The following is a 23885-nucleotide window of genomic DNA, read 5'->3' on the forward strand; positions in this document are numbered from 1 at the left end:
CTATCCAACTTCTTTAAGCTTTTTTTGGTCAGGGAAAACAGAGGCTATAGGGAGATTGGGCTAAAAACGCAGAGTTTTTGTCTGTGACATTTTGCTCCTATATATTTCATATGTGTGTCATCTGTATGAGTTTGCTTTGCTTCTCTCAAGAAGCAGGGATTTTTGTCACCATTCATTTGCAGTGGGGAGAGGGAAGAGGAGGAGGGAACATGGGGTATAGGAGAGCTGGTTAGAAGAGATCATCTGGTTATTTATTTACGGTTTATTTAGGCAAAAGGGCCTTTAAAAAGGGCTTGATAAGAGTAGCCAAAGTTTCTTCAAAGATTAACTGGCTCTTTTCTTTAAAAGGACGTTCGTTTTCTTTCCTACAGGTGTTCAGAGGGCTCAGGACTGGGTGTCCACTCGAATCTTTTGCTGGTCTGTAGATCTCCTTAAGGCATACTGCCGACATCACGGAGCCCTCTTTCCCTCTCCCTTTCTCCCTCTGCTTCTCCCCCTCCCTCCTCCCTCCTTGTCCCTCCTCCCTCGGCTCAATCTCTTCCAATCTCCTTCTTCCTCTCTTCAGTTCCTTCAGGTAAATCCTACTCAAACTTGTACCAACTTGTTTTTGACTGACAGCGAGCAGCGAGAGACTTTTCTTCACTTTGAGAGAACCTGAACACCTATCTTCCCCAAGACAACCTGCATCCACCGGTCATTCCCTCGCCGGGGCATAGCTCGCCATCGAGGCAGGAGTCCAGTGCATCTGTCCCTGCAGGTAGGAGGTATGCGCCTCGGTCAACACCGGAGCACTCAGCCGGCTGGAGAGATTTCTGAAAAACTTTACTCCCAGGCAATGAGCGAGCGGTGACTCTCTTAAAACTCACTTAAATCATTCAAAACTTCCAAGCTTATCTGGGGGAAATTTACAAGTGCTGTTTGCATGTGGAAAACGGGTTTTTTACTTAATGATGGGGGGGAAAGTGCTTTATTCTTGCCTTGCCTGTGAAACAATATCCAGATGTTGTCTTGTTTGCTGTGGGTGTAAGTGATCTAGGTGGAGGGAAGGAATGACTCCGACTTCTCCTTGCAAGTGTTTTTCTCTCACAGTGTCTGTCAGAGCAAGTTTGTTACTGATTTTCAGTGATTATAGAGTTCTGGGGTCTTTTTCTGGCAGTCAGTTTCCTTTGTCCAGGGAGAAGTCAGTGTAGGTTGCCTTAAGGCGAAACCTCACCGGAATATTTTAAAATCTGTTACCTATCCTTACGAGGAAAAAAAAAAAAAAAAGTTACGTAAGTTTTCCGCGGTAGGTGGAAGGAAGGTAAACAATTCGGACTTTGGAAACATTATGAACCTTTGTTCACAACCTGTGGATAATGTGTCTTAGAACCTGCGCATGATTTCCTGTGAGTTTAGATGGCTCTCAGCTAAGAAGTGTTCCTCTGGGTGGAATTTCCACGCTGCCTCCATGAAGCTAGCTTTTTTTTTTTTTTTTTTATCTCCTGTCTGCACTTCCGCATTTAGTCGCCTGAAGGAAACAAGAATTTGTCTTTCAATGAGGTGTTTCTTGATCTCCCAACTTCTGACAGTCACAGGTTAGGACCCTGACAACGAATGCAATGTTCAACTCAGGAAAATTAAAGAGCAAAATGATTCGTCCCACTCCGTTCACACATGTAGGTTTATGTCTTGTGAATGGAAAATATTTTCATTCTTTTTTTTTTTTTTTTTTATCTGAAGGAATAATTTTGAAAACAAAAATGACAACTGATTTGTAAAATCCTTTCTTTGAAACCCCCAAATCTCTCTCTCTCTCTCTCTCTCTCTCTTTCTCTCTCTCTCTCTCTCTCTCACACACACACACACACACACACAGAAGCACCATCGACTGTTATCCCAGATCTTACCCCATTTTGTCCTCTCTTGTCAATGTTTAAACAGCCATGTAACGATCAACAACAGCCTTAGGTGAAGAATTCTCTCAATTTAAAGTTGTCCCAAGAATCCCAAGAAAAGAGTCAACTGCCTCCACTACCGCGAGTTGAAACACCATCTCTCTGTGGACCGGGTTGGGAGGCTCAGAGGGGAACGGAGTGAGGACTTCACCTCGGGCTCAGCTCCCTCCGCTGTTCCTTCCCTGGGTTTGGGGGGATTGTTATTTTTTTTGTTGTTGTTTGGTTTGGTTTTGATTTTTTAGCAGTTTTCCTACTTTTCTAGCTGAGAATAGAATTAATGACCATTCAGGGAGCCACCCAGAGGTCACATGTCAAGTCTTCAGAAAAGGCTAGAAAGTAGAAGAGTTCAACCAGATCAGGTAATCACATCTCAGAAATGCTAATCAAATAACGGAGCTGACACGTCTTCACTGAGCTAAGGAGACGCCTACGTACTTTGGGGGTTTGTTAGGAATAGACGTGGTTGAATGTTGTGATTCTGGTCGCTTAAGGAAAACACATTTTTAGTAAAAAGCCCATGCACCCTCTCACCACTCCTTCCTCCACCAACAGTTGTGGTCATTTTACGGAAAGTGCTCTTTCCCCAATTTCCTCGCCTCACGCTTAAACCCAGTGCAGACAGCTTGTTTTTGGGGGGGAAGAGAGAGAGAGAGACCCTAGGCTTCCCACACCAGCCGTCATGAAAGCCAACAAAAGCAGGTCTGTTGGCTCCTTGACACAGGGCTCAGTGCACGCCTGCTCTGCCCTTGTGTGGAGGAAGTCTGGGAAGGGCTGCGCTTTCTTTTTTTGAGATGTGTGTGTGTGTGTGTGTGTGTGTGTGTGTGTGTGTGTAATTATATACCTGAAAGACAGCAACATGGTCAGTACAAGAAAAAGCACCAATGTGTGGTACTGACTGTGTAGAGGCAAACATTTTCAGAAGTAATCGGTGAATGTCAAGCACTTGAAATACCCTTTCCTGCCTCACCCCCTCCTCGGTTAGAGACTGAGCAATCCTCTTGACTTCCTCACATGCCCCACATCAGAGTCCAGAGTCGTTTGTGGACTCTATTTGCCTGTTGGCTGCATCGGAATCTTACAGCCAGCACAGCAGTCCACAGATGGAGCCGTAGGCATGATGGGCACAGATGGCGAGCCCCTGCTCAGGACATATCCACCTCCCTAATCATTTCCCGCAGTCATTAATATATGAGTACTTCAGCCACTGTCTCTCCACTGGCAACAATTAAAGCACCTCACGCTGGAGGAAATGGGGGTGTCTCCAAATGCGTTCTAATTCATCTTTCAAGTCAGAGTAAGTTTATTCCAAAAATAGTCTGGGAGCTCTGGCCAGAGTTAATGTTAGCTTATAGGCTTGCAGAGAAGAGGTTGTTGCATGTTAGTGGGTAAATGCAGGAGGCGTATCAGGCAGCGGTTATCATCCATCCTTCCCTCTCCCCTGCCCTGTACTTCTGTCTCATGGAGCCCTGGGCTGTGGGGTTGTGGGTCCAGCTGGAGAATGGAGAGTGACCGAGCTGGGAAGTGGGTAGCAGAGGAGCAAAGCAAACCAAACTGGGCCGTGCTCTGTGCCCCTCAAGAAGGCAGAGCCCTGGCAGGGGACAGATCTGACCCTACCCCCTGGCTCCTTGCTGTCCTTCCAGCAGCTTCCCTGTGCTCGTTTCACAGACAGGGAAAGGGAACTGTGGAGCCAGAAACCAGCAGCCCTAGGAATGCCAAACCTTCCCTCAACCAAAGGAGAAAAGGGTAGCCTCCTTCCCTTCCTTTAAAGGGAGACATGAGGGCACAGAATGAGAGAAAATAATGTATAATCTAAAAGTTTTATTTTGTAAGTGTTACTTGGTTCAGATGAAAGGGGAAAATAAACAAATCCTTGGGGCACGTGGGTGGCTCCGTCGGATAAGCGTCTGCCTTCAGCACAGGTCATGATCCCAGGGTCTTGGGATCGAGCCCCGCATCAAGCTCTCTGCTCACCAGGGAATCGGCTGGTTAAGAGCCACCAGGCTCCACCGGACACTCACCCTCCCATCCGCATTTCTGGCTTCTCCCCCTGACCACGTCCCTGGGGTTACAGATCATTCTGGGGCCATGGGAATACACAGGGGGCTCAGAAGGGGACTCCAGCAGCATGGATCATATTCTCAGCTGATTTGAGGACCCGGTAGTCAGGTTTGGGTTTGAATCTACATCCTATTTCTGTCGAAGTTGCCCTAGTCTCAGGCTGATAACTGAGATTCTTGTGTTTTCTCCAGGACCTCGCCAAAGTCTGATCAAGATCATATGGGGCTTGAAAAATATACAGCTGGGGGTTGGGGGGGCTCTTTAAGGAAAATGAATGCAAAAGCATGACTAGAAAATTAGGTACAAGGTTTTGGAGAGGGCTTGTATGAGTATAAGTGAGGCTCCCTGAAGCTTGGTTTCATTACCTTCATGATAAATCCACTCTGTGTCATACATAATAAAGGCCCAGTACTTGCCTTTTGAAGGAATGGTTGTATTCACTTATGTAAATTTTAACTGCTGGCTGGCCTCTGAGTAACTGGAAAGTGATAAGCGAAAATACCATCGTGCTTATACATATCTAATGATCGGTGATATATGGAAAATTGATCTGGGCGATATGTAGAATGTTTCTCATTTCACTGGCAGGTTGCCGTGAAATGTAGATCCTTGTGCTGTGGCCAAACCTTTAGGCCATAATTAGGCCCAAGGGCAAGATGCTATCAAAGTTCTGTTTTTCCTTCAGCAGACTGTGTGGGTATGGGAATTAATGGTGCACCTTTTCCATTTGAAAAGCCTTAACTCCAGTTAAAACCAGAACCTCGCGCTAGTCGTGAGCCTAGAACCGAGCATGATATTAAAGGCAGCGAGAATGTGCTTCTCTTCTAAGAGACTGGAGAGTTTGCCCCCATCGAATGTCCATGAAACATCCATGTGTCTGGCAAGGGACAGCCTCTTCCCTCCATTTCTGTTAACGGTGTTTCCAGGTCAGGCAGCAGGGTAACTGCACCATTTCTCCATACGAATGTTTGCAAAATCCATGCCCACCAGGCCAGATAACGCTCTCACTTAGCGATGTTTATGTCTTCAAATATGGTGGGATGGATATCTTGCTCCATCCTACGCTACTCTGTCAAAGGTCAGCTCCCCGAGTCTGGCTTTCTTACTTCCTGAGTTTCCCTTTCCTCCTCCCTTTGAGAACACATTGGAGAAGTTTATCCTTTGCTTTGAAACATCACAAAACTTGATGTCATCTGTACTCTTCCTAAAAACCCCAGCCCCACATGCCTGCTAGAGACTGAAGAGAAATATGTGACCCTAGAACACTTGGTTCCTTTGTCTAGAATTCTTCAAATACTAAGGAATGAGACCCCGCCCTGTCTTTATGTTTGCAAAAGTCCATGGAAAGAATTTACATATAAACAGATAGTGAGCCGCACCACAGACAGATAAATATATGCAAGTGACAAAAGCAGCAAGGCTGTGCCTTTAGCCTCGACACTGATATTGAGACTGTTTGTGTATAGACCAGTGTTCACAACATCCCAATACTGTGGTGCCTTATTTCCAACATATTGTCTTTTTTAATGAATTTCAAATCTGTAATTTCTACCTGAGGTCCATATTAAAGATGAAACATACCCCACTTTGCTATCTAAGCAGTGTCCAGAAAAAAAAAAAAAATGCTGTCATGGTAATGTGTGTTGTTTGTTTGTTAGTTTTTTAATTTTATCTGTTCATTGGGGAGAGAGAGAACACAAGTGGCAGGAGGAGAGGCAATGGGAGACGTACGCTCCCGACTGAGCAGACAGCCCGACACGGGGTGCCAGGACCCCGGGATCATGAACCCGAGTGGAAGACAGATGCTTAACTGACTGAGCCGCCCAGGTGCCCATGATGTTGGTCTTAACAACATTCCTTAGGAAAGGAGCTGGGTTTTACGTCATGCGGCTCGATTTTGTCCATGAGAACACTGGGATAATCCGACCAAGAGATACTCAGCGTCCAGTTTCTGACACCTCAACCCACCTGGCCTGTATGAGCAGGATACGTGGCTTCTCGAAGGCGGCCAAAGCTGCCTTGGGAGGTAAGGGGAGTTGAGGTCGCCCCTTCAGCACCTCCATGATTCCGTTTCTAGGGACTGGGAGAGACCTGGTAGGTGCTGGTCCTCTTCTTCCTGGCTCAGGGGTCTGGGGGCAGGAGTGGTTCCCCTACCCAAAAAGCTGGAGGAGGTCTCCTGAAGCATCGTCTACCCTGGGAAGTTCCGCCGGCAAACAAAGAGACCTGAAAGGGGTTCTATGTCGCTCTCGCCCTGCCAAAAAACACAGCAGCTTGTACTCAGATAGGAATCTATCATAGTCTGTGGCTCCCACTCGGCCTTTGCAGTCCTCATCAGTGTGTGAAAACTCCGCCAAATGTCGCAGCAGACGCATCCTTTAACTTTGAGTCCCAAGTCATGCAACCATGTTGGGCTACGGAACTGCCTCCCACCTCCTCCTGCTTCCTTCCTACCACTCTTCGCTCCTCTGACTAATATCTCGTGGACCCCCACTGGAGACACCTTCCTGGGCTATGATTGGTATGGGGTGGGCAAGGTGTCATGTGTTCCAAGAAAGAACATGTTGTGATGTTCATGTGCTCCTTGGCTGCGAGTTATACCTTTGGGACCTGAGCTGTCCCCACGGGTGACTGGCCTGCTTTTGGGACTGCAACATGACCACAGGTAGTTAGCCCCTAAGAATGAACTGACTCTTCTCTTCTTTGTTACTCTACCTCCATCTGACTCCCTCGGGATTTACATGGCTTTTCAAAGGCACATCCACATACCCTCACACAAATACAGCATGACGTAAAAGCAGATGAGAATGAAAAATACAGGTAAGCCTCGAAGAGGTATTTGATTAAATCATCTGCTTGCTTTTTATGGGTTTGATGTATTAAAAAAAAAAAAACTACATGTACGCGCCCACAGCCACAGAATCTTGTTTGTGGCTCAGAATTAAACGTGAGTTGTAAATACACTTCTTATTTGAACTGGGGAATCAGTGAGGCCATTGCTCTGTCTAGTCTTACCATGCACCACATTTTATAATTCCTTTGAAAGATCATGTCTATTCTCCCTCTTGGGATTTTGTTTTCTTCACTATGTTTATAAATTAATTGTCTGTAAGCAAGGGGACGAAGGTCCTCCACTGCTTAGAGGCAGGTCTGGCTCGAGCACCAGAAAGTCATCTACGACCCACGACACCTAGGCTAGGGGCCCTGTGTAGGTGTCCCTCCCCTCCCCGCACTAGCTGGTTCATCCCACTTGGCACCACATTACAAGAGCCCATCAATGTGTCCCTTTCGCCTACTGAAGTGGGAGTCCACGGCAATGGAGATTTTCCCTGATTCTTCCACGGCACTCCCAGAGCTTGGCCCAAACAGTCCCTCAGGTGATGCTGTTGAATCAACACGCATTGGCATGCAGATGGGGTTTTGCTATAATTACATCTTCAGTTGAACCGTGACCTGCATTTATGCCAACAGAAAACTTTTACCCAGATACATATATCTGAAAACTACAAACTGGTGCACATTTTTTCCCCCTTGGTGAACATTACACAGTGATAGATTGACTGCTAGAGTTGCTTAAGTGAGGTTGTTATGGAAGGGAGACACATTTTTAGGCGTTTCTACAGGGCAAACTGAGCCTACAACAAAGTAGTCGAGTAAACCCATACATGGAAAATAGGCACCATGGAAAATATTTAGGAAAGAAGGAAATTGAAATAAAACTCCATAGTTTGGGCATGGGAGTGAGGACCGAAAGTCTGACCTGAAGGATGAAAACAAGGGAAAGAAAGAAGAGGAGGAATTTGCTGGGGAAGAAGACAGTGATCTTTATCCCCAGTTTGGCCAATCCAGGGCACCAGGCCCTAACGTCACATCATTCAAGTCGCCCTCAAGGGCTGTTTGATCCGGGGCTTGTATTAGCCTAGCTAGGGCAATACAGGTATTTGGCTCTGAATGTGTTTTAAATTTTAAGTTGAGAGTTTCCTAAGATTATCCATTTTAGGGATGAAACATTCTAGGACTAAAATTTACAAAAACCACCTTTCTGGGATCATCATCAAACGCATCTCTCTCTGACCGGGAGCAGTCTACGCCGACACACAGTGTTTCAGAGTCGAAGGCTGTGTGAGTGTATCTATAGTCAAAAATAAATTTTTTAATGATGGATATATTAGCTTGTCTAGTCCAGTCTACTGGGGATGTTCTATAAACTATGCTTTTTGTAGAACATTTCATTTAGTTTTCAATAGCTAAAGAAATGGTCTGTGACATACTAGCCCTAAAGTGGGTAGAAATGCATATTTAATGAGTTTTTAATCAAATCTGACCAGGATTTTGCATAGTTAGCTCAAGCCCTAGTCCCCTTCACCCACCATGTGTGTGCGGGCAACTTGCTCAGCAGGAGGCTAGATCCGGGGAGAGAAGACTCAGTCCTTGGTCTCAAGGAGCCCCAGTCTGCTGCTGTGAGGATGTGTGGGTGGGAAAGAGGTGGAGGAATAATAAAAACCACTCTAAGAGCAGAACATCTGTGGTGCCAGGCAGAACATGAGAACTGCTGGAGGAGCGATTCCGAACAGCTGGAGATAATCAAGAGATAAGACCAGATAGTTTGGGAGAGTCAGGAAAGCCCTGGGGCATTCCAGAGAGCACTGGAGAATGAAGAGGACTTTGATAGTCAGGATGGGAGGGGAAGCCATCAGTCAGAGAATGGCAGGTGCACCAGGGAGAGAAGGAGGCTCAGTGCTGGCAGTAGCCAAGGTGATGATGCTGAGTGCTCACTGAAGGCTACTTGATTATAGAACTGCTTTAATTTTAACAACTGTCCATCTTATCCAGTAGACTTTATTATGAACATTGTTTTCAAGAGGAAAGCAGGGCTCAGAGGTTATGTAACTTGCTTCAGAAGAGGTGAAGCCATCTTTGAAGCAAGGTCATTGGCCTCAAGAGACCGCGCCCTTGAAGGTGAGCCTCCAGAGATGAGACTCAAGGGCAGGCTGGATGCCAAGCACTGTTTGGAGTTCAGTTTGGTAAGCAGTGAGGAGTCAATGAAAGCTTTGGTTTTAGGGCTCTGAGCTACACTTTAGGAACACCAGTCTGGCAGTGAAGGCCACATGACTTGCCAGGTGGTTTTGAGAGGCCAGTAAAAGACATGAAGACCTGGAGCCCAGAGCGACAGCAGAAAGGGACAGGAAGGTGCTTGTAAGTTACATTAGAAGGCAGAACATCTAGGCTTGTACAAGATTAGGCAGGAGAGAAGGATTTTACAGACAGGTGGTAGAATGAGGATGCCATTGTTTGGAACCAAAAATCAGGAGAAGTAACTTAATTCGAGGAGAATGAAAAATATGATTTATGTTTGGGACAAGTCAGTTCTGGTCAGTTCTCTAGGAAAGGTATCCCAGGGGATGTTGGAAACACAGAGTAGATCTCAGAATAAGTGCTGTTGGTCAGCAGCAGTTAACGTGATGGAACCAGGCATGGTCCAGAGGGCTAGGTGGTGGACACAAGAGACAGAATAAAGAGAAATAAAGGTGGATGAGCATAGGACCTTGGGGAACAAAACTGGTGGGGGCCTGGGATAGAGAAGAGGGAAAGTCTACCATGCACAAAGAGAATGAATCATCAGAGAAGCAGTTAGAGGACTAAAGGAGCAACCGACAGCAGGAGCTTTCTAGAGAGGCTCCTGTTGACATCCTCTTGACTCATTTATCATAGCAGGTGAGAAGCAGGTTTGGAAGTTGAGGGAAGGAAGCTGCTGGTGGTCTGATGGTGCCAGAAAGAAAAGATGGTGAAGAGGGCTTGATGGCTTCTTCCCAATGCACACTGCAGATAAAAAATTAGAGGACAGAGATTTTCATTTGGTTGGCAAATCAGAGTCCTTGGAAGCCTGAAGGATGGCTCCTTCAGAGCCCATTGATAGTGAGTTTCTTTCCCTCCGTGCCCCATTCTAAGGGTGGCTAGCCCATTCCCTTTCCTCCTGAAACTCAAATAAGTGAGTCAATAAATTCACCTCTATCTTGATTTAAAAGTATAGGCTTAGTGCAGAGGGGAGCTTACATGTGCTCCTGAAGGAAGGTTCTAGAAACTCAGGCCCTTTCACACCTGGGTGGATACCTGCTTTTTGCAAGTTACAAGCTTCAGTTCTCCTCAGACACTCTGGATAAATGACAAGCCCATTCTTGACTGTGTTTCCAGTAAAAAGGGAAAGATAATGCAGTGTCCAAATTTGCTAATTACTGCAGTGATTAAAGCAAGACTTTTCAAGTTTATTCTTTCATAAGATCAGTGACCTTTTGAACACAAGCAGGATCTGACAAAGACAGTCCTAACGAGGGAAAAAGAATGAGTAAGCAATGCCAGTTCTCTCAGAACAATTAGCTGCTGTTGGCATTGGACCTATAGCTTAAAGTTTGTTTTGCTGGGACTACCTTCTGGTTTCTTGGTGCTGTGCTGTGATTAAACAAAAGTTCAGCAAAACTATGGACTCTGATAAACAATCTGAGGGGTTTAAATGGACGGGGGGTGGGAGGTCGGGGTACCAGGTGGTGGGTATTGGAGATGGCATGGATTGCATGGAGCACTGAGTGTGGTGCAAAAACAATGAATACTGTTATGTTGAAAAAAAAAAACATAAAGAGCTTATGAGAGTCATTTTAAAAAAATATATAGGAGAATTAAAATATATAGGAGAATTAAACATATATATATATAGGAGAATTTCATTTTCTTAGCAAAAATCCGGTGGGTAATATTTCAGAAACTTCTGGATAGGAGAACATATACATGTGACAAGAGTTCTGAAAGCCCTAACAGAAACAGGAGAGGAGTGAGAACAAGCTCCTGGCAGGTAGTTGTTAAGAGAGGCAGGCCGATCTCATGACAAGAGACTTTGGACTTTGGAAGCCGACATTCCTAGATGTGAATTCTGGGCATGCAGACTCCCAGCCATGGAGCCCTTGGGTAAGGCACACTGATGTTCAGAACCTCCACGTCTTTGCATAGTTGGGGGCACATGGGAAGACTTGAATTGAGCATGCTGTTTCTTTCTTCTTCTGTTCAAGGTTCCCACCCCCCATGTGGACTCCTCAGCATCCCTACCGCCCCCCGCCCTAGTCTAAGGTAAACACAGGCTTTTCCTTAAGGTGGCCAGAGAGGAAAAGTGTAGATTTGGAGGCAGAAGTCCTAGATTGGAGAGCTGTGTGGCCTCCACCAGTTACATAACTTCTCAATCTCTCATCTGTAGACTTGGAGCAATTCTTGGGGGAGTTAAATGAGATGCTTTTTGTGAAAATGTTGGGAAGTCTCTTCTGTCTTCTAGGAATCAATAGATAACAATCATTCTCCAAATGACCAGAACAAGCTTACTTTCCTCCCCAGGGACTTAATTCCCTGTTTATACAATCCTGTTTTTTTAAAAACTGACTTTATAAAGGAACTCAGAATCCAGAAGACTGGATTCCAGACTTAGAATCCAAAGTCCAGGTCACCACCCTTACAAAATCTTCAAACAGATTTTTTTTTTTATTATTCTTTTACTTATAAAAGGGATTATACTCCTATAGCTACTCAAACTTGGATGAACAAGATTTCGAATTGGCAGAAGCTGATTTACTGGGTTGTTCTCAATGCACATTCAATCAGAAATTACTCTTGTAATTATTTTTTGACATCCTTCTTTTTTTGATATCAAAAACACATAGAAACATTAAAAAGATAACTTTCTGCTAGGTTTTAGGAGGAGAGGAGAGTGACAAAGAGAAATACGACGAACTTGGCATACGAATGAACCATGCTCTGGAATTTGGGTGGGTCTAGGAAAAAGTACAGACTTCAGTGGAAAACATACATGGGTGTGTGAGAAATCCCTGTAAACTATAAATTGAGTACATACTGCACCGGCTGGTATGGAAAGAAACCACGGTGCTCTCTAAAATCAGGGAAAAGGAGACAGAGAGGAAGTTGGGCACCAAAACACCAGGTGTCCCTGAGAGTCGGGGACTTTTGCAGCTAGGAGCGGTCTTGCTTGCTGGCGTGGAACCTGACTGTCCTAAGCGTTGAACGGGTGCCTGTGAGCCAGCACTCTCTGTCACTGAGCTCAGTTTGCACACTCCTCTCCCCTCTCCTCACCAAGTTCCCTGTCCAGTTGCTCTGGATTCGTCCTCACCTTACTGCCTTTGCCCGCGTGGTCTCTTTCCTCAAAGGTGCTCGTCTTTCCTTATTCTCCCAGCCTCGTTATGCACCTCCGACCCCCTTCCTTCAAGGCCCATTCAGCTTGGCTTTCCCTTCCACGGAGTCTCCCCACCCCTGGACTCCCCGAAGTTCCTTTACTCTGGGCAGAACCAGACCTAGACTATGTCTGTGACACCAAGACCTTTTCATATATTGGGTCCCTGAGTGTGTATGGGTTTAGTGCAGGCATCACCCCTCACCCCAATCAGATGGCAGGTCCCTTAAGCAGGGTCTGTCACATTTGACCAAGTGGCAACCAGCTACCCTCCTCAGAGTCCTGCTTTGCACCCTGCATTTGGGTGATCCTAGTCTATTACAGGCCAGCTTTTTCTTCTCCCTTTTCTGAAAGGAATCAGGGAGGCTGGATCCTTGTCCGAAGCCACCAGCCCAAGTACACTCCACGGGGCGTTTTCCCTTGTCCTTTGGATGCACCCGGCAGTCGGCCTCAGCACTAGCTTTCAGACTTTGCAGACTTGCCCCCCACTGCTGTGGCGGAAGACCTGAGATGTGAACCCAAGTCTGTCTGGCTCCAACTTTGTACCTTTCCATGATATCATGTTGTTCCCTATCACCAAAGTGCACAGGACAAAGCTGACGATGGAATAACATTCGATGAATATGTGGTGATTCATCCAGTTTTGTCAAAATCAAGGGAAGATGACAAAAATCTATAAATTGGACCAGAGCGTGTGTGTATGTGTGTGTACAGAGCGAGAGAACAGGTTTAACACAGGTGAACCATTCCTACTGTCCCTCAACTGTTGACATCTGTCAGCAGCCCCTTCCCTGAACTGTCATTCTTAAGGGCGGTCCTATAAGGAAAACCCCTGAGGACTGAGCTGAACTCCATCTCTTCTAGTCAGAAAGCAGGGAGCCTGTGTGCCGCACTGCTCGCACTATATAGTCATCCACACCCCCGCTGCAGGCCCGGTCATTATTATTCCGTGCAGATAGTCCACATCCTGTCCAGAGGTCGCTATGGGAGCAGACTGGCAGGGAAGAAACCTCTGTGGAAACACATGTGGAAGTCACGGAAAAGGAAGGTGCATGAGGTCCATCCAATGTCGGGGAGTGTGCTCCCATTTGTTTAAGATAATTACTCACCACAAGAGGCCCATGGTAGCCTGGTATTTGTTTGTTTGCTTTTTATTTGTTTTTGTTTTTTATTGGAAAAAAAACTATCTTTATTCAGAAATGTCAATCATTTATGTAGAAAGTCCTATGGAACAAAACAAGGCTATTAAAATTAATAAGTAAGTTTGGCAAGGTTGTGGATATAAGATTGACATAGAAAAAAATCACTTTTAGGGGCACCTGAGTGGCACAGTCCATTAAGTGTTTGTCTCTGGCTCAGGTGATGATCCCGGGATCCTGGGATCGAGCCCCCGCATCAGGCTCCCCTCTCAGTGGGGAGTCTGTACGCACTCTTTCTCTCTCAAATAAATAAAATATTTTTAAGAAATCATTTTTATTTCTATATTCCAGCAGCAATCAGAAATTAAAATTGAAAAAGCAATACCATTTATAATAACATAAACATAAAAAATATTTTGAAGATAAATCTTAGCCTGGTGTTTTAAAAACAAACCACAAAACCTGTGACCTAGCCCCAGGATCAGGCTCCTGACAGAGTGGGAGGCCCGTGACAACTATGAGAGCTACTAAATTATAATTATTTTTGTTTTGGTTTGTTTTAAATTGTATTTATTTTTTGAGAGAGAGAGAGAGAGAGCACAAGTGGGGGGAGTAAGGGCAGAGGTGGGGGAGAAGCAGGCTCCCCACTGAGCTCGATCCCAGGATCCCGAGATCACGACCTGAGACAAAGGCAGACACTTAACTGACTGAGCCACCCAGGCGCCCCCTAAAATGTGATACTTGGTCAGATCATTTTCCAAGGTTCCAGAGCACTCTGGAGAGAATTCAAGAGAGAGAAAGAATTTCCAGTGTCTCCCACCACCCACCCAGCACCTATGAAGAATGAGAAAATGCCATACTGCCTTTCACATGGTAGTTCTATTTAACAGTTCTGTTGCCAAATAACTAAAAAAAAAAAAAAAAAAAAAAAAAAAAAAAAAAAAAATCAGATTGCATGGAGCACTGGGTGTGGTGCAAAAATAATGAATACTGTTATGCTGAAAATAAAAAATAAATTAAAAAAAATCAGATATAGATACCTTTTTTGACAAAGGGACCATCATTTACTCATAAGAACCAAAGTCCTGTGCTGGGAGTCCTGGTGGCCCCAGAGCCCTGCTGTTCATCCACCATGGAAATGGGTGAGGACTGCTCAAACGCCCAGCGTCTGCCTCCTGGGGTAGAGGGCAGGTTCCCACCCATTCTCTCAGCTATCACATGAGCATGGAGCCCAAGGTTTGAACTACACACTCTCCCAGAAGCCCAGCATTATTTCCTGCAGAGCCAAGTCCCGGCATGACCACCGTGGATTCCTGGGACCTTCAGCTGAGCTGGGCTCCAGCACCTGGGCTCGAGGTAAGACCCCCAGAGTGCTTCCTGCTGCTCACCCAGGGTGGTACAGAGGAAGGGAAAAATAAAACACCCAAACCTCAAAAGACCAGGGAATTTCTGGAAGGTCCAACCAAAATGATTCAGCTTGACCTCAGGCATGATTTTTTCCCTACTCTCTATTCTATTTCATTTCCACTAGTATGAATCTTACTGATTTGAAGAAAACTTCCACTTTTGAAATGTCTGGTGCTTGACTATGTATTAGCACGACTCTATGACATTGCAAATAAAATACAGCATTAAATTTGTTGGGAAAAAGAGTGAATAATACTTGTACCCTATACTGTAAAGATTGAAATCCCAATTTATTTGCTTAAACAAAAGCTATAGAACTGTTAGTAATGCATCAAGCACACTACTAAAAATAGCAATTAGCTCTTAATTCAGATTAAATTTGCAAATAAATAACTTGCAGAATCAGTGCTGGGTTTTGAGCCCTAAAGTTCTTGATCTTAGTAACACAGTATACGAAGAATGCAGCTGTGTGAACAGGCATACATCCTTAGGTTTATCTCTTTCAATATCATGTATCATATTATCCACCAATGGCATTGCGTGTGAAAAGTGATAAGATATTCAAAATATCTTAGTATCCTAGTTAGCCACTGTCATTTAATATTATCTAATATTAAATTAGATTATCTAATCATCTAATATTACTAGTATCCTAGTTAGCCTTACTGATTGTACGGGTGATTACATTTTATGTTGGGTTTTTAGGACCTACTTAAGGCCTGAATAGCTCTTCATAATTTTTGGAAGTGAGAAAGAGCCTACCTACATTGCTATAAATTCATCTTATCTCTGAGATAACACATGCTCTCGCATGTATATAACTTTATTTGATATCCTTGGCTATTCATTCTAATACTTGAAAAGCTCCTTTTCTTTCTTTCCTTCCTTCCTTCCTTCCTTCATCCCTCTCCTTTCTTTCTTCCCTCCTCTCTTCCTTTCTTTCTTGGTGTCCTTTAAACCGTGTCTCCCCCTTCCCCCCAATATTAACAAAATTATTCCCCCAGCTTGCAAATATGAGAACCTATTCATCCCTAATAGTTTTCTTGTCGGTCTATTCCAATGTCCTGTCAATAACTTATCCATTACCCATAACACCTGAGATCTCTCCCACCAGAATTTAGGTTGTGTATTTTCATGGGGCAATTTGTTTGTAAAACCAGGATGGCCCATAAGACCAAGGGCTCAGTTAGCCCATGGCTGGGTTAGCCCTGCAGTTGCACTGTTGAGCACCGAGAGTCACACATCCAGTGTACATGCTAAAGAAGTAAATGAGTTTCAGAATTTCGCGTGTGCTCTGATATTCACCGCTGCCCATGCTGAAGAGAGCTTGGAGACCATTTCATCCAACCCTCTCATTTTACAGATGAGGAAAACAGGCCTAATTGATAGCTGGCGATACTAAATTACAGCCCTTCTAAAACTCAATAGCAGAGCTAGTAGGCTTCTTAATGTGCTCAATTACCGTATGGATCCCACGAGCTGATGAGTGTGCTGTGACCTTGAGCATTTACATTCTGTGGTTTTCAGATGTTTATGTTTCTAATGTGGTATTTGTAATCCCAAGGCCCGGTAACCTTTTACCGTGGAGGCCTTGCCAGTCCCTGGTTCTGGGCACCTCCCCTCTTCCGTACTCAGTCAGGGCTCCCAGGCTGCACAGCGTCTGCAAAGTCACAGCAGGTGCAGCCGAGAGACCAGGTCCTGTGTGAGGGGTTCATGACCCTGTGGCTGGTTGAATTCTTTCTTCATCTCTTTTCTCTTCTCCTGGCTTCTCGGGAAGCAGCCCAGATCCTTCCACATCTTCATCCCTGCTCATCTTACTCCAAAGGACCATACTATCATTCGCTGGACTAAGAGCAGAGTTCATCAAGTTTCATCCTCTATTGCTTAATATTTTCCTACAGCTTTTCCTATTTCTCTTCCCCTTCCCCTCAACTGGAACAGAAGCTTCATGAGAATAAGTGTTTTGTTGGTACACTGGTATCCTGTGTGTCTGGAATAGTCTAGAAAATAGTAGGTGCTCAATAAATACATGTGTAGTGGGTATGACATTTCCTCTTTCGGCCGTCTTTGGAAAACAGGTGTTCCCCTCCTTTCTAGGACTTAACCTCTCAGAGGGTCAGTGTCTCCTGTGCACCCTCAAATCCTTGACCTCTAGATCATGTTCTCTTTCCTGAAATCTTATTTTCTTAGTTGTCCACTCTGATGAACATACATGGCTGTCCAACCATCGGGCTGCCTTTTCTCCAGCTGCTTTGCTGGAAAGTCCCCTCTCCTTCTCCTCAATGTAGTCAGTCTCCAAGATTCTGTCCTCATCTGCCTTCTGCTTTTGGTATTTTTCTTTTATATAGATCTCATTGACCCATGTGGTTAACTTCTGCTCCTTGTGCAGTGATTTACAAGTCTTTATCACCAGTCCCAAATTTATTTCCTAGAGAGGAGCACCTCAGTGCAAACATGATGTGAGCCAACCTCATGATGTTGCTTTCAATGCTCTCTGCTTCTCATGTAAGTCTTCCCCTTCCTCCAGAGACCAAACCACATAGACCTGTCAGCTCCGGTTCCCCTGCCACCACTCACGTCTAATGTCTATGTTGGTTTCACCTGTTAGTAAGCCAAAGTGGTGATGCCCTTGAGTTCATGCATTGCTTGGTGAATTTAACAGCATCCTGAATAATCTCTCTACAGTTGCTTTCCCCATCTCCACATGTCTTCCTACATGAACCTGGCTTCTTTTTACCTGCTGAAACTCTTCAATTTGATCTTCAAGGCCTTTCAAAATCTACTGCCAGGATAGCTTTTAATCTATCCTCATACTAACTTTCTTGAGGTACCACAGTGATTCTCAACCCTCAATACCCATAGAAGCAAATAGAGAATTTTGGAAAAAGTACCAAAACTCAGGCTCCAAGTAATATGTCCCTCTTGTCCCTCCTCCTAATGAGAGATTCTGATTCCGCAGGTATGTGGGGAAGCCCAGGTATCAGGGCACTTAAAGATTTCCCCATAAGTTTCTTATATGCAGCCGCGGTTGAGAATTATTGATATATCCTATGATCCAATCGAAAGAACGTACTCAGTAAAGTACTTCGCCACCACATCATTCTTTAGCCTGGGCAATTCCCCTCAAAGACCATTCTCTTTTGTCTACTTCCTTTTCCTATAAAAAATGCATGAAGACTTCTGTGATTCTTTCAGTTGTAAAGAATCAATCCTTTCCTGGACATTTTTGTATCTTTCTACATGTTACATTCATTCATGTCAACTGGAAAGAGACTGAGTTAGATAAGAACATACAATATTGGAGTAAGACAAAGTCCCCGTCTTCACACAACTCACAGTCTTGTAGGATAGGAGAAACACATGAGCAAGTAAGTAACATAAGTTTTATGATGGAAGTCTGTAAGTGTCCACAAGATAGCATCTAGCCATAAAGGATTCTATTTCGTGTGTTGTTATAATAATTCATGTTCATGTCATCTCCTCCATTAGGTGGTGTGATTTGAGAACGAGGACAAGACATAAGACTGCATTTTCTTATAATAGTGTTAAATGTTTGCTGAATAAGTGACTGACTGAGTGAGTGAGTCAGTGAGTGAGTGAATGACATGCTGGCAATTAAGCCTCATTGGGAAGTAGTAACAGCTTCCAGGAAATAGTGCTGGAGTTTAAAACCCTTGTCATCATTTTTAATCCTAGGCTATGTGTGAGTTTTATAGTTTTGCTCAATCATCCTTTCCAGGGTTTATTTGAAATAGTGATAAGAATAACATTAGAAACTAAGTCCCATGTCTCATGACTGAGGAGCGGGTAATGGTCTGCGCAAAATAATACTTAGCTCCTTTGGTTTTAATAAGTAAATCCTAGAGATCAGATATGATGGTTTTGATGGTTAAAGGGAAGAACTGGAAGAGATTAGAAGAAACAGCTGCCTACCCTGTGGCAGTCTACCCTTCCTTTGTCCTTATGACAGTCTTTAAGTTAAGCCTCTTAAAGATATTGTTGAGAAATCTGCTACAATGGCCGCCAAGCTAATGAAGACAAAGAGGGTTCTGCAGCAATTTCCAGGCTAATGTTGTATATGTGTGTATATGTGTGTATGTATGAATGTGTGTGTATGTGGTGTGCTTGTGTGTGCATGTGTGTAGGGTTGGGCAGGGGAAATAAGGGAGGAACCAAAGCACATGTGGAAGTAATTACATTTCTTTAGTGGAAACCTCTCATCCCTTGAGTAACTACAGGAACGATTAATCATTCCCTAAAAAGAGGACATCCTTGGGGAGAACAGGCATATCAGGTACTCTTTGAGGATGCCTGTGAATCACAGCATTAAGGGTGATTATTCACTATTTCATTGGCGGAGGAAGCTGAAATAGTCAGATCAGCTTCCGGGAACATCTGAGTCAGGACAGACAAAGGGAATTGTAGCATGGTGGGAACTCACTTCTCGCAGAAGGGAAACAGTATGTAACTACAAGTCACTTCAAAGAAGGAATTCAGAAAACATCACATGTACTGATAAATGGGTTGAAACTGCTCACCTGTTTTGGGTCATATATTTGGCCTTTGTTCATTCTTTAATTTATAGGTTGGTTATTAATCCATTTATTGATTCATTTGTTGACTCATTTATAGAGATATGAGTATAAGTGATCAAAAACAATTTTTTGAGCTCCCACTGTATGTCAGGGATTGCGTTACTATGGGTACAAAGATGAACACGGCCCAATCCCTGCTCTAGGAGAACTCACCATCCATAAGGGGAGATGGACACATTAAGGAAAAGTCATGATGCTGGGGTGAGGTACTGCTAGCATGTGTTACAGGGGTGAAGGACAGGCAGGGTCTTAAATGAACCCTCAGTGAGAGGAGTTAGTTGGGTGAACCATGGGGGCTCAGCTGAGGAATCTCTCACTAGGTTGGGCTTCTCAGGCAGCTGAGACACTGTGAAGACACGGCAGGTAGAAAGGTGTGGGACAGCATGCAGCATGCAGAGAAGTGACAGCAGTGCATCATCCCTGAAGCACGGACAAAGGTGAGAACATCCAGAGATGTCACCAAAATGGTAGCCATGCAGTCTCACTTGGAAAACTCAGACATGGGGTAAAAAGCTTAGACTTTATCATGTAAGAAATGAAAAACAGTTTGAGGGCCCACATAAGGAAATGATACAGACATGTTCTCATTTTTGAAAGGGAGATCTGCTCTAAGAGGGAGCCAGAGTGAAGGGGGCGGACAAAAAAAGAGGCAGGGACACAGTGAGGACAGTGAAGGCTTACAAGGTGAGAGGAGCTGTGGATGGAAACGGATTATTCTGGAGGTAGAACGGAAGACAATTAGGTTGTGGTTACAAAGGAATGGAGGAAGGGAGGCAGGCTGGCATCAGGCGTCGGGGACTATGGAGCCACTCACAGAAAGGACACAAGGGCAGCAGCAGCTTCCAGGTGGGGGTGCTGACCTCAGAATGGTGCCCTTCCAGGGAAGGCTGACTTCCTACGCAGGATCCCTCCTGAGTCTTCCTCCAGTAGCAGGGGCATGTGTTACAGGGGACCAAGGCAAAGTAACTTCTCCACTCAATTCACCAATACATAAGAGCCTTCATTTTGAGACCCAAGGCTGCTCCTTCTAGCACTGCTAGACTCTAAGCTGCTTTTGCTTCCATGATCCATCCATCCATCCATCCATCCATCCATCCATCCATCCATCCACATTAAGCCCCTGCTGGAACCTTGGCATAAGAACAATCGATATAAGGTACCACAGCTTATATTCCAATGAGGGACGATGGAGTCTGATGCATAATGAGTCAGATTTTGAGTCAGACAGACCAGGATTTAAATTCTATCACCACTACTGACTAGTCATGTGACCTTGGGTAAACTTTCTAACTCACCTGAGCCCCTAATTTTTTTGACCACTTTTTTAAAAATTTATTTATTTTTTATTAACATGTAATGCATTATTTGTTTCAGGTGTACAGGTCTGTGATTCATCAGTCTTACACAATTCACAGCGCTCACCATTACACATACCCTCCTCATCCCTCCCTCTTCCCTCCACTCCAGCAACCCTCAGTTTGTTTCCTAGAGTTAAGAGTCTCTTATGGTTTGTCTCCCTCTCTGGTTTCATCTTGTTTCATTTTTTTCCTGTCTTCCCCTATGATCCTCTGCCTTGTTTCTCAAATTCTGCGTATCAGGGAGATCATATCATAATCGTCTTTTGCTGATTGACTTATTTCACTTAGCATGATACCCTCTAGTTCCATACACGTTGCTGCAAATGGCAGGATTTCATTTTTTGATGGCTGCATAATATTCCCTTAGACATATTCTTTATCTATCCATCTGTCAATGGGCATCTGGGTTCTTTCCATAGTTGGCTATTGTGAACATTGCTGGTATTGGGGTGCATGTGCCCCTTCTGGTCAGTACTTTTTGTATCTTTGGGGTAAATACCCAATAGTGCAATTGCCGGGTCATAGGGTAGCTCAATTTTTAACTTTTTGAGGAACCTCCATACTGTTTTCTGGAGTGTGAGTCCCCCCCCCCTTTTTTTTAATTTATTAACATATAATGTATTATTTGCTTCAGGGGTACAGGTCTGTGAATCATTAGTCTTACACAATTGACAGCACTCACCATAGCACATACCATCACCATTGGAGCCCCTTATTTTTACTAGAGTTCTTCCAAAGTTACTCCACCATTTAGAGTTAAGGAATAGGAACTACCAACACAGTGCTGGTCACCTCTGTGTTCTCAGCTCATGGTTTTTGGTAATTTAATAAGTGTTACTGCAATGAGATATACATAAGGAGGCACACAGTTCCCCCCTACTGAGGTAAATATTCCAAGAGACAGAAGCACAGGGACTGACTGGGGAACATGTAGGGAAATCACCAAACTGTGAGAACAGGGGAAGCACCTGCCTAGAATGAACAGTGTCTTAAAGGTAGACAAGAGAAAGCAGGTGATGAAAGGGAGAGATCTTTTTAGCAGATGGCCTGGCATGTTTGGGAGCATCAGATCAATCAATAGAGGACCAACCCCCTGGGGCAACTGTGAGTCATTCAGCCTGCTTGAGCAGGCTTCAGAGGAGCTGGTGTCAAGGCAGAGGTCAGTGGCACAGCTGGGCAGGCATGCCACATGCAGACAGTCAGGAGCTCAGGCCTTGGTTTGTAGCTCAGGGCCCTGAGCTGGGCAGTGGAGGAGCGCTTTTGGGAGATCATCAAGGGTGTACCATGGGGAATGCCTTAAAGGGATGGCTGCTGGGGGCAGGGACCTGATTCTGAGCCTGCTGTGGTCACCAAAGAAAGGATGTGCCTCCAAACCAAGGTGGTGGTGGTGAGAAGGGAGAGAGGCAGCTTTAAGGACGCTGAGACAAACTCGGGGTATTCCAAGCTTGGCTGCATGATACAAGTCATTCTCCTTAGCCAAAGGTTTTGTCCCTCCCACAACCCAAAGACAGCAATTTGGCCCTTCTCCTTCCATGAGGGTTGTTTACCAGTGATCCTGAGGAAATGAGAGATGGCGCACAGAGAACACAAGGACGCATTGCCCGGGCTTTGCAACCAGAGTCCCATTCCCAGTTCCACCTTCTGAGAATAGCATCTCTCTTGGAAAACAGGGCTGAAGCCAGATCCAAGGTAGAACATAAAGAATTGGCCAACTAATTCAGGGGCCAGTTCATGTCAAGTGGCCGATGTCATTGCCCCTTAGAACTTCCTCTTTCATCCTTTCCACGGTCTCTATTAATCCAAAACATGTGCTCCCAGGCATGGGGCGGGGGGTGTTCCGATCTGAGTCCCATTGGGCTACCTTATGTTTGTGGGATGTGGGCCTAGATTCAGAGGAAGCATCGTCCTAACTCAATGACATGTCACTCTTCCCTGATACCAGCTGCACAGTATAGAAGATGCAGATAGTTGAAAATGGGTTCACAACTGCTCTTGCAGAGGACAACGGGGCTCAGAAATTAAGCTAAGTCCTGTGGTTCAAATTAGACCAAAGTAGTCTTTTGAAAGTTGTACTGGGAGACACCAACGAGAGTGGCCAGGTACATTCTGTGAATTAAGAAAATCATTTTGTCTGTCAATAACGAGTCTACGTGTGTTTTCACTCACAAATATTCATTGAGCACTATACATATTTTTCTCCTCTTCCTCTGGACAAATAGTATTTGCAATCCACTGACTCTCAGCATGAGGGTCTCATCAGGGTGCAGGTATATGACTTAACTTTCTTCGGCTGACCGCTAGCACCGCTGGATCTTTGATGTTAGAAGTGGTCAAGACGTTGGTTTCTAGCTATGCTTCTTGTAAAGGAGTTTCCCAGTTATAAGCCAACACGGGAAAAGAATTGCTGACTACAGGACTGGCTTACAATACTTTTTAATGTTCTCTTTTTTAAAAAAACGGAGTCAGCTGGGGACCTTGAACTTTCCCGTAGGTAAAGCTCCTTTCGCAACACAGTTATGTGAGAGAAATCAGCCTTCCTGGGCCCCACAGCTGGTGATGGCCATCCATGAGAGAGAACAGAGTCCCTGAAATCATTTTCTGTGTTCTGTGTTGTGTCATTCAGATGAGGAACTGTGGTTGCAAAATGCTGATTGCAACTCCAAGTGTAGCAGCTGCCTCTTGGCTGGGGAGCTTGTTAGAAATGCAAATTCTCGGACCTCCACCCAGAACTTCTTTTTTTTTTTTTAATTTTTATTTTATTTTATTTATTTTTTTAAATAAATTTATTTATTTTCAGCATAACAGTATTCATTATTTTTTCACCACACCCAGTGCTCCATGCAATCCGTGCCCTCTCTAATACCCACCACCTGGTTCCCCCAACCTCCCACCCCCCCCACCACTTCAAACCCCTCAGATTGTTTTTCAGAGTCCATAGTCTCTCTTGATTTACCTCCCCTTCCAATTTCCTCCAACTCCCTTCTCCTCTCTAACTCCCCATACCCTCCATGTTATTTGTTATGCTCCACACCCAGAACTTCTAAATCAGAATCTGCATTTTAACAGGAGCCCCAGGGAATCTGTCTGCACATCAAAGTCTAATAAGCACTGCCCTAAAGCAAAGGATTGAAACACATACACACACACACACACACACACACACACACACATACACA

The 23885-nt window shown here is 44.6% G+C and overlaps 1 protein-coding gene across 2 annotated transcripts in view; it reads left to right on the plus strand.

Moving 5' to 3' along the window:
• The first annotated feature begins 316 nt into the window (after nucleotides 1-316).
• The window catches only part of KCNJ15 (potassium inwardly rectifying channel subfamily J member 15), a 42599-nt gene continuing 19030 nt past the window's right edge, over nucleotides 317-23885 (plus strand). The window contains exons 1-2 of one of the 2 annotated variants that reach the window (XM_059392351.1): nucleotides 317-417; nucleotides 619-757. The gene's annotated coding sequence lies outside the window, so the exon portion shown is untranslated. The remainder of the gene's footprint in view (nucleotides 418-618; nucleotides 758-23885) is intronic. The other variant, XM_059392352.1, reaches the window with a different exon arrangement.

This window comes from Mustela nigripes, chromosome 2 (assembly GCF_022355385.1).
Source record: "Mustela nigripes isolate SB6536 chromosome 2, MUSNIG.SB6536, whole genome shotgun sequence".
Classification (NCBI taxonomy): domain Eukaryota; kingdom Metazoa; phylum Chordata; class Mammalia; order Carnivora; family Mustelidae; genus Mustela; species Mustela nigripes.